We start from the raw sequence: 11,743 nt of genomic DNA, 5'->3' as shown, positions 1-11,743 counted from the left end.
TAACATGCTGATTAGTCACTGAGGAGCCCATCACTGCAATAAATATGTGTCCCTAGTTTTATACCTTGCATTTGCAGCCCCTTCCCCCCCTCCCCCCCCCTTGTTAAAAAGCCACAGATAAACGAAATCATGATCACTTTGTGCAAGCCTGCCCTGTGGCTTTAGGCCTGGGACCGGCTTCCTGCTCTCGGAGTAAGAGCTATTCGGAAGTGGTAATTGGTGTACTGTACCTTTAAAAGGTTAAAACCTCGCTCAAAAAAGGTCTGGACTCATAGTGGAAAAGACAAGCGAGGCATGGGTTGGCTCTGGATTCAGAAAACAGCTGCTGATTAGATTCTGTGTCTGCGGGCTGAATTCATTCCGTGTTTTTCAGCAGCAGGAATTCAAGAGGGATGCCGCTGTTTGGGTTTCTGATCGTGATTTATATTTATTCAGAGGAATAACAGAGGGTGGATCTGTTCCCGGCGCGAGCATGCTCACAACCAGCCGACTCTCCCATTATCCAGCTGCCTAGTTTGGTGCTTCGATGTACATGTACATTCCGTGTGCATATGTGTGTATACAAACACGCACGCATGCCTGGACGGACATACGTATGCACAGGTTATTTTTTAAGGACAATTCTTTCAATAAGGTCTTTACCCCTTACTTGAAACAGGTGTTCATGAAAAAAATGCACAACATCCTGACTGACCGGAATAATTCATGAAGAAGGGGCTGGATCCGTGGGTCAGAGAACACAGGACCAGTTTGCCATCCCAAGGCCGAAGGTAGGGGACTCTGGATTTTTATTCGGCGGATGGATTCCTTGCGCATGATTTTATTTATTGTGCTTTTGCCTGCGGCCGCCTCGGGAGAAATGAAATAGCGGGCTGCGATTCCATCTTGACGTTGCCTTTCTTGGGCAAGGTGTCCGGGTGGGCGGCCGCGCGGCGTGCGGTGCCCTGGGCGGGCTGAGCGGCTGCTCGGCCTGGTGCCGGGGGAGCGGCGCGAGCCTCAAGTGACCCCCGCGCGTCAATCCCGGCGGCCGCGGCTGTAACCCTGTGCGCGCCGCGCGCTCCGCGCTCGCCCGCCGCCGCCCTGCACCCGAGCCACCGGCTCGCCAGGGAGCAACCCCCCCGCCCCCACTCCCCGCCCCGGCGATCGCCTCGCCGCCCGCCGCGGCACCTGCGCTTCCTGCTGCCACCCGGGCTGCCGCCCCGGGATGGTTCGGGGTCACCGGAGCGGTCTCCGCTGCCCAAAAGGAGGTTGGGGTGATGCTGGGGGCCAAGGCAGAGGGGGAGCTTCCCCCTCTCCCCTTACAGCCCCCCCTCCCGTTACTGGAGCAGAGCAAGCTGCCTCCCCTCCAAACAAAACCGAACAGTAACCAAACTCCTGCTCTGTTGGGGATTCTTGCCCCTCTCCAAGTTGTGCCCCACATGTTACCCACATGTTACCGTCTTTTAACGCTGAACACCCTGGTGACACTGAGGGGCCCCGGCTGAGACTGCGCGGCTGCCGGAGGACTGCCGAGCGCGGCGGACAGCCTGAACCCGCGTAGCCTGGGACCCAAGTGATGTGGAGGAGCTGGGAAGCTGGGTGTTGATTTCCTTGAACGTGGCTGCTTCGGTTTACCGTTGCAGGTCAGGACAACTTCTGTGGTTCGGCCCGCCCTTGAACTTTGGGGGCAATGATTGCAGGCAGGAGGGTCTGTTTCTGGCAGCCCTTGGCATTGTCACCGCAGGAGCCAGGTGCCCCGCCCCCCCTTCCCCTGCCACATCGGTGCGCTTCGGTTGTGTTAAACCTGGCTTGTTTTCTGGGCTTCGGGGGTGGGGAGATGGGGGGGGTGGTGCGCTGAGAATGGGGTGTGCGCTGAACTGATCTCCACGAACGTTCTCCAGCCCTCGTCTGTGTGATTATGTAACTCCAACTAATGATCAGACCCTGCGCCCGAGCAGCTCCCCATTATTTCCTGGGCCTCCCCCGGACTGAAGGAGCTGGGTCCCACGTTTAAGATGTTTTTATGTAACTGTGTGTATGCTGGGGGCAGGGAGAGTGTGGGAAAACGTGGAACAATCAGAGCACCTTCTGTGAAAAACACAGGGGCGAAAAGACCACGTGTTTGCTGGGGACGGGGTGGAATTGGCTTTGGGTGGGTGTGGACTTGAAGACCCTCCCATATCCCTTGCAGCTAGTCATTGCTTGTCTGAATTTTCCTGTGGTCCTTCCATCCCTCTTGAACCACGTAGAAGCTTGGAATCACCCCCGCAGGGCCCCTAGGTTCCTAACTGAGGGGTGAACACGATCCTGAATCCAGGGTGACCACCCAGGCTCGCTTGCTTTGGGTCCCAGCTGTTCTTCATGCCTCCCAGAAAGGGAAGAGTCTCTGGGCCGCTGGGGTTTCAGTTTTGTTCTGGGGTTGGGCTGCACTGTGGGGCTTGAGAAAACCTCGGAGGCCCACTGAGCCGCTTGGCATGTGCTCTTTAAAACTGATGGCTTGCAGAGGCTAGAGACCCTGTGCATTCTTTCATTAAAACGTTGTGGGATTCTTTGGGGGGAGAATCAGGAGCACAGGACAGCTCTCCCACTGGGATACCTTCGGGCAGGAGGGGAAGGGGTGTATGATACTCAGCTCCCTGTTCTTCCCCCACGTTGTTTGGTTAAGGCACCCAGAAGACAGAATTGTCAACATGGGGCTCCTTTATCACACCCCGTAGCACCGCAGCCTGGGGCTGCTGGGTAGACTTGTTAATTTGATGGGAAAGTCTGGCCTCTTCAGGCTAAAATTGTTTTTTTTTCCTCTCAGCACCCTGGTGGGTCTGCTTTAAGAGCCAACTACTAAAGGGTACACATGGCAGCCGCTCAAGATGTGTTCAGCTGGCACTGTTGCTGGATTGTCTCCGCCCATTGTGTTTCAGCAGCAGCCACTCTCCGCGGAGTGCAGGAGGGTGTGCTGCCTCCGGGTCCTTGCCAAGTGAGCCTTTGAGGCGGCTAGTGTGTGAAAGGTACAGGCAAGAAGAAGATGCATTTAGTCTGAAGTCCTGGCAGGTTCCAGGCCCCAATTTGACGGGAAGTGATGTACTGAAAGCTGTGCGACAGCTTGGTAGCTTTTACCTTGTCTCCCACTTCCTGCTCTGTGAGTTACCGATGTCTTTCAGGTTCTTTTCTGGCTCCACATTGCCCACCAGGGAGGCCCTGACATACTGTTGTTCATTCTGTCTCTGGTGGGATCAGAGCATGTTTACAGACCTACAGATGCACAGGGAAGGTAGGGTAGGGAACACTGGCCACATGAACAGGAAGCACTGGTGTTTCAGGCCAGACTTGGCCAAGTGTTGACCAGTGTTTTTTTTTCCATCTGTAAAGTGGGTATAATCATCACAGCCTTACCAAGTCCACGGAAATATCTCGAGAAGAAACTGAGATGAGCTAAACATGAGACGTGCTCTGTAGCTCGTGAATATTAAGATAATACCACAACCATCTGCAACTCACATGTTCACAATTTCGCTTATCCAGTTGGGACCTTAGTGGTAAACCAAGAGAGAGAGATGTCATAAATCCACGAGGTACAGTTCGTGTATTTTGACGATTGCACAACATTTCATACTTTCTTTCAGGAGTCTTCAATTAGGTAAAGTCCTAAGGAGCTTGGTTTTAATTTGTCAAAAACACTTAACAAATTGGAAGAGATTGATACAGTACTGAACATGGGTAATGAAAGGTCTTTTCGACATGTGCCAGTTAGAAGTGCTAGTAATGCAAGAAACAGAAAAAAATTTTTAAAAAAATTGAAATAAGATTTAAAAGGTATAGGAATTAAAAGCGTAGAATTTTAAGGCTATCTAATAAAAGTGCTTAATGTAAGCAATTCAATGCAATATTCTGTATTTTGATAGGTTCTTCAGAACTCTGTTTTGTAGCCCAGTAACTGATGTTCACAGTGACCTTTATGCATCAAGAACAGTTTTAGTGACATGCTCTGTGCCCAGTTTAAGAATGCATCTGAATTGGAAGTATTCCCCAAACGATTTTTTTTTTATCATGATGCTTAAAGGAAAAAGTGCATTTATGGAGGATAACAGAACACTTGAGGTTTACAGATATCCAGGAGCTTGTTGATCAAAATATCAGAACTATAAAGCACTCCTGTTGAAATTGAGAACTTTGTGACCTTTGGCCAAAATTTAGCAGGGAACGGTTGTGCTGGTATTATATAATGCTTATATCCTAACATTTGATGCTGCGGAAAATACTAAGGGAAACACGGGAACCCCAACCTGCCTGCTCGTGACCAGAGACACACGTAGAGCCTTCCAGTTGGCTACTCTAGTGCTGGAATTAACTGGAGGAGACTCGATGATAGAAAAGATGAAGCAGGAGAGGTCAACCCTAGTGGCCTGCATCTCTTACGTCAGAGTAGGCAATGTGGACTCCCCGCAACCAGTGTGCTGTTGAAAAACTAGTAAAAAAAATGAGTTCAAGGTGTCATGGCAACACTCTCATGCTACACTTTGGTGTTTATGCAATTCTGACATCGTGCTCAAAACTGGAAAGCTATCTGTGTTACACCAGCAGTGCTAAGCTTGGCCTGACCCTTCCGCCGATTTCCTTAGTTACAATTTACTCCCAAGACAAAAGCAACAGAAAAAAAAAAACCACAAGCAGAGGACAACGAATGCTGATGCATTTTTAGAAGTATTTAAAAAATGTTTTTAATGTTCATTTATTCTTGAGACAGAGAGAGGGAGAGCGTGCGTGCACTTTTGCACGCGCATACACACACACACACACACACACACACACACACACACACACACGTGGGGGAGGGGCAGAGGGAGAGGGAGACACAAAATCCAAAGCAGGCTCCAGTCTCTGAGCTGTCAGCACAGAAGCCCAATGTAAGGCTTGAACCCACGAACTGTGAGATCATGACCTGAGCTGAAGTCGGACGCTTAACTGACTGAGCCACCCAGGCACCCCCAAGAGTATTTTTGAATTTGATGCATACGCCAAAACACGAAGACACTAATTTAAAGTCACAGAAGAGTTCAATTTCTAGATGCACATTAATTCATCATTTGGGTAAATCATTTCAAGACATTTTTGAGCTTGCTGAAGAAAAAACCTGTTGCTAACAATTCATTGAATATGGTCAGAAATGCACAGAACTGTCCAGAAGTTCCATGTCTATAGGCAAAGGGTTACTGCTGCAATAAGGTGGGGAAAAGGGTATTCTCCCAAATCCCAGGGGGCTTAGAAGGCAGAGGAGGTAAGGGTTGGAGGTGACTGAACTGCACTCTCCAGAGTGCTGCCCTTTCGGAAGGGTCACACTTGGGAATATGTGCTTGGGCCATTGATCCGGCTTGTTGGTGAAAACCATGCGTGCACGAGTGATAGGATTCCTCTTCTCATAACTAAGTGTTACAAAAATACCAGGTGTGGCTGGCACTCTTGTGAGAAAAGGAGAAGAGTGGGGCTTTACATCTAGATAGATGTGCAGTAGAGATGAGCTGAGAGTGCCTCATAGGGAAGGTTGTCTCAGGAATCTTGGAAACCCTCTGAATGCACATGAGTCCTGGAATTGGGGTTCAGAACCAACTTAAAAAAAAAAACGAGTAATGTATGCACGACTGATAAATCATAGAAAGTGATGCAGAAAAATAACAGCAGTATTATAAATACACGACATGCTCTGTGAGCCTCTGACACCGAAGTTAGTTTGTTCACTCATCCATTGGACTTCCAGGCTTGGTGTTAGAGGCTGAAGCTATCTTAAGATCAGAGGAGCCTGGTAAGAATGGACTGATTTAATTTTAATAGAAGAATTCTGAAAACCTCAATCAAGATTCAATATGGCAGACCCTTGACGTTTTCTACAGAGAGATTTCAAACTTCTGGAAGCTCTCCAAATTTGGAGATGCAGAAGTATTTGCATAGGCTCTTGACTTCCTTCTGAATCAGGTAGAAACCCGATTCTACCTCTCTGTCCAGAGAGGAAAGCTTTCCATGATTACTCACCAGCCACCAATTATTTGCCTTTTCAATGCGCAGTCAAGGAAATAAAGTTTTTCTCACTTGCAGAGTTTCTGTTTTCCTGGCGGAAAGAGCTTTGTCAAAGCTCCCTCTCTAGCTAAGAGACCAGCTCTTGCCCTGTTGCTTTGCAATGCAGAGTTAACACTTGTGCTTCAGGGGGAGGAAGGTTGCCATTAGAGGTTGTTCACAAATAACTGAGAAAGTGAATATTGAAGCTACAAATGCCAGGCATGGCTGGAGTTGCTAAGAAATCATACTTGTGTGCAGCCTTTCAAGCTGCCTCCACTGCCTGGCCCTCAATATATACTCACCACACTCTTAGAAACTTCCCCTGGCTGTCAGCAAATCTCAGTGAAGAGAATTGGGGCGTCACACGGCTGACACATATGGTAAAGGACTAAAAATGAGAGCATTACCATTGAAATCTAGGCAAGAGAAACAGGATGTAGTCATTTGCTCTGTGCCCTCGTTTTAAGGATTTCAGAATTTGAGAAGATTCCAGGAGATTTTATTTTATTTTTAAAAAATATTTATTTATTTTTGAGAGAGAGAGCATAAACAGGGGATGGGCAGAGAGAGACAGAGAGAGACAGAGAGAGAGAGAGAGAGAGACGGAGAGAGGGAGGGAGGGAGAGAGAGGATCTGAAGCAGGCTCTGCAGTGACAGCAGCCAGCCTGATGCAGGGCTCAAACTCAGGAGCCATGAGATGGTGACTTGAGCTGGAGTTCGATGCTCAGCCGGCTGAGCCCCCCAAGAGCCTCGAGATTCCAGGAGATTAAGGAATAACAGCCTTGTGATTATAATTATAATAAATAAAAGAGTCAGAACAAATGTACTCTGGAGGTCAGGCCTTGCTGCACCTTACTGGAGAGATTCTTGCAAGGATGTTTCTGGAGTGATTTGGGTGGAAGCTCTTAGAATTTTAAGTGAGTTTAAGAGCTACACCAATTGCAGTTGAAGAGATCATCTTTGCCAGGCAACTAGAAAGATGTGGCAGGAACCACAGCAATTCGTTATAAGAGTGTCTTATTAAATTTTTCTCTGTGAACTTCTTTTTAAATAATGTTGATAAAATAGCCACTAGATACAAAAGAATACTTACAAACTGTATATAAAGGTGCAAAGGTATTCACCAGTCAACTAACAAGAAAGAATGTTACTCTTACCTTTGAAGAGTGTTACTCTCACCATCCTGTCCCATCTCCCCCCTTTTCAGGGATAACTATTTTCTGGACATTTCTGCCTCTTTTCCCAATGCTTTTCTTTATTTATGTTTTGCATCCCTAAACAATATCTCTAGCTGTGTATGTTCGTGAACTTTGTGTAAACGGAATCATACTGTTTGTATTCCTGTGTCTTAAGTACAGAGTCAGCCCATGCAGACCAGAAGGCTGCATTGGTGGGCAACAACTGAAATATTTCCATATCCGTTGGTGGTAAATTGCTGATCACCTGACCACCTCTCCACAAACCCCCCCTTCCCCCAAGTGCTCTCACAAGACCTCTTCAATTCCCTTCACCTTCCTGAAGGGAATCCCACCTGGCACAATAGGGGGTCTTGGGACCCAGCTCCCACACTGTGTTTGGGATCCCTTCTGACTATGGCAGCTGGTTGTTCAATGCTTCATTCCTGGATTTGTTCATGTTGCTGAGTGTAGCTGAAATTTGTTCACTTTGCTGAACTGTAATATTCCACTGAATGAGTATATTGCGGTTCATATATCCTGTTACTAACAAACACTAAAGGTTTTTCCAGTTTTTTTTTCTGTTTTAAATAATGCTGCTGTGAATACTCTTGTTCACGCCCCCTTGTGAACATGTATATAGGTTTACTCAAGGAATATACATAGGAGTAGAATTACTGGTCATAGACTGTGGGCACCTTCAGTGCTACTAGCCTAGTTCGAAATTAATTTCCATTATGCTATGTGAATTTCACCTCAATAAAAATAACTAGTTTCCACTGTGTTTAACCAATTTCTATACCCAGCTGCAGTGTGTAGTTGTTCCTTTTGCTCTATTTCTCGTTGCTAACACTTCATGTTTTGTTGGATATTGTCAGAAACTTTTGCCAGTCTTACGGGTATATAATAGTATCTTATCTGGTTTTAATTTGTATACATTTGATTACTCGAGGGGTTCAGCATCTCCCCAGATGCTTGTTGACTTCTGGTTGTGTGTGTGTGAAAGAGTGCCTTTTCAAGTGTCTTGTCCATTTATTTTAAAATTGGGTACTGTGTATTTTTCTTATTTATTTGTAGAGGTTATTTATGTATGCTGGAAACTATATTCTTAGTATTGATAATATCCTCTCCTAATTTCTGGAATATTTCCTCGTCTTTTTTAGTGGGAGGAATTCTGAATTTTGACGTAGTAAGATTTTATCAATCTTGATTTTATCATTGAGCTTTTCGTATCTTTTTAATGGCAACTTTCCCTATGGCAAAGTCATAAAATAGTCTTCTGTATTGCCTTCCAAAAGTTTTAGTTTTGCTTTTCATGTTCAATAGTTTCCCTTGAGAATGATCCTCTCTATGGATTTGATATTCTTTATCAGGATAAGGAACTACCTTTCTTCAGTAGTTTGCAAAGTGTTACTTTTAATCATAAATGGATCTTTCTAAAATACCTTTCCTGTATTTTTGAGAGGATTTATGTAAGTTTTTCTTCCTTTAATTTGTTAATGTCTTGTTAACTACTTTCCAATGTAAAATTAATCTTGTTTTCCTAGAATAAACCTGATTCGGTCATGATGGATTCATTTTGTTATATGTTGCTAGATTTGTTTTACTAATATTTTGTTTAGAAGTTTTGCATCTATATTCATTCATGAGTGTATTGGACTGCAATTTTCATTTCTCACATTATCCTTGTCAGGCTTTTGCATCTAGTTCTGCTAGACTTGTAAAGTGAGCTGTAGAATACTTCCTCTTTATCTGTTCTCAAAAAGAGTTAGGGCTGGGATTCTTTCTTTGGGGATTTTTCACTGGAGATTCAGTTTCTTCAGTAGTTATTGATCTATTCAGGTTTTAGTTTTTTTTTTTTTTTTTCTGGAATTGATTTTGGTAAGTTAGATTTTTTTTTTTAGCAATGTATCCATTTTGTCTGAGTTTTCAAAATATTTTACCATAAAGTTATTTATAATATGCTTTTCAGTTTTTTAAGCTGTATGGCATCTGTGGTGATATAACTCCTTTTCATTTATATTACTATTGTGCCTTCTATATTCTTTTGTTGAATACCCTTTTCAGAAGCTTGTCAATCTTATTAATCGTTTAAAGAACAGTTGTTGATTTTGTGATCCTCTTTTATTTTCCAGTCCATTAATTTCTATACTAATTTTTATGATTTTCTCCATTCTAAATTATTTAGGTTTGATCTCTTGTTCTTTCTGAACTTCTTGAGAGTTTGACTTTTTTCCTCTATGAACATTATAGGTTGTGTATTTTCCTTATGACTTCATCACACATTTTTTGATATGTAGTATTTTTGCATCATTTGGTTCTAAGTGTTTTATGATTTCTACTATTATTTATTCTCTGACTCATAAGTTAGGTGTGCCTGTGTTTCTCAGTGTCCAGACATCTATTTTTTTTCTTGTTGTTACATTTTTGATGTTGATTTCTAACTTAATTGTATCATGGTTGGTAAATGTTGTTTTTAAATGTTACTCAACATTTTATATTTATATTTGTTGAGGTTTGTTGTGTAAGGCTCAATATGTGGTCAATTTTCACAGTGTTGCATGGGGTCTATCATTGTTAGCTCTATTATCTTTTGTATAGCTCTGTTAGATAAAACTTCTTAACTGTGTTGTTTAAATCTTTTCTGTCATTATTGATTACTGTCTGCTTGATCAATTAGTCATTGAGAGAAGTGCCTTATAATGTCCAACTATGATTGTGGATTTCTCTGTTTCTTCTTATGGTTCTGCCAGTTTTTTGTTTTATATGTTTTGGGCCTTTGTTAATATGTACCTACAAGTTTAAAATTGTTTTATCTTGCTGGTGAATTGGATCTTTTATAATGGAATGGCATTTGTGTCTGTAGTGATTCTTTTAGTCTTAAAGTCTATTCTGACTGATATTAACAGAGATTTACCAATTTTGTTTTGTTTAGTATTATTTGAAGGAGTCTGAAATACATTTTTTAGAATTTTCTTATGTGAGGGTCTGCTGGTGACAGCTTCTCTGTTTTTTTCTTTGCCTGAAAATACAGTAACTTTTTCTTTGTTTTTGAGAGCTAGGGTAGGATTCTAGGTTGACAATTATTTTCTCTCCAATACAATGAAGATATTATTTGCATGTTTTCTGTTTCCCAGCATTGTCTTTGAATTTTTTTTAATGTTTTTATTTATGTTTGAAGGAGGGAGAGAGAGTGAGACAGCGCGCACATGAGCGGGGGAGGGGCAGAGTGGGAGGGAGACACAGAATTTGAAGCAGGCTCCAGGCTCTGAGCTGTCAGCACAGAGCCCGAAGCGGGGCTCGAACTCACGAAATGTGAGATCATGACCTGAGCCGAAATCAGACACTTAACCGACTGAGCCACCCAGCCGCCCCTCCACCATTGTCTTTTTTTTTTTTTTTTAATATATGAAATTTATTGTCAAATTGGTTTCCATACAATCCACCATTGTCTTTGAAATCTACTATCAGTCTTGTCTTTCCTTTGAGAAAAATCTTTCTTTTTTTTTTCTGACTACTTTTGAATGTTTATTTTTTGTCTTTGGTGTTCTACATTTTCACAAAGATGCACCTAAGTGTATATTTCTTTTAATTTTTTATATTTGGTACTCATTGGACTTCCAGGATACATGTAATAGTATCATTTGTCAGTTATGGGAAATTCTTATCCTGTCTCCTCAGGCCACAAAAGATGAACCTCAAGTTTACTTTGTTGGGCAGATATCCTCATACTAGCTTCAGGGCTCGGCTCCCATTCTGGGCTCCAACTTGTATTTGGTTTTCACTTTCCGAATATTTCTTACAAACTTCCCAGCTCATTAGTCGTTCAAAGAGATGTTTTTCAGGGTGTCTAGGTGGCTCAGATGGCTAAGAATTTGGCTTCAGCTCAGGTTATGATCTCACGTTTGGTGAGTTTGAGCCCCGTGTTGGGCTCTGTGCTGTCAGCCCAGAGCCTGGAGCCTGCTTCGGATTCTCTGTCTCCCTCTCTCTCTGCCCCTCCCTGCCCAAATAAATAAACATTAAAACAAACAAACAAACAAACAAACAAATACCAAAGAGATGTTTTTCTATACTATCTAGTTTTCTTTGTTGTTTTCAGTAGAGTTGCCTACATACTTCATTCCCCACAGCACTGGAAATAAAAGTCTACAGAAGTTCATTAGCTGCTAGGGGGTTAATTCTTCTTCCTTGGTAACTTGGGAGAACTGCTGGGTTTTTAGCTGATTTTCATTTCCAAACGTTGGCTATTATGTTTTGGCAGGGCATTTCTTCTGGAGGCACCTTTTGTCCCCCCAAACCTGGAACAGAGTTAATCAGGATTAGAGATGGTCTCTTCTCTTCCACTCACTAAGGGCTAAATGCTCAGAATTGCTACCTTTTCTTTTATGGCTACCTTTTTTTTTTTTTTTTTTTTTCCCCATGCCTTGGGCTGAGTTCCACCTTCATGCTACCCTTATCTCTTTATTTTTAGTTTGTGATTGAATGATAAGTCTTCCCACCTGGGGACCAACTCTCTTTTGGGAAAAAAAGAAGTGCAAAGCATC

The 11,743-nt window shown here is 43.4% G+C and overlaps 1 protein-coding gene across 1 annotated transcript in view; it reads left to right on the top strand.

Moving 5' to 3' along the window:
* Window positions 1-261: 261 nt before the first annotated feature.
* HIVEP3 (HIVEP zinc finger 3) overlaps window positions 262-11,743 on the top strand; it is a 378,357-nt gene continuing 366,875 nt past the window's right edge. Inside the window, 1 exon segment of the mRNA XM_045476889.1 lies at window positions 262-770. The gene's annotated coding sequence lies outside the window, so the exon portion shown is untranslated.

Source organism: Leopardus geoffroyi, chromosome C1 (assembly GCF_018350155.1).
Source record: "Leopardus geoffroyi isolate Oge1 chromosome C1, O.geoffroyi_Oge1_pat1.0, whole genome shotgun sequence".
In the NCBI taxonomy this organism is placed as follows: domain Eukaryota; kingdom Metazoa; phylum Chordata; class Mammalia; order Carnivora; family Felidae; genus Leopardus; species Leopardus geoffroyi.
This window is presented reverse-complemented; position numbering and strand designations above follow the sequence as displayed.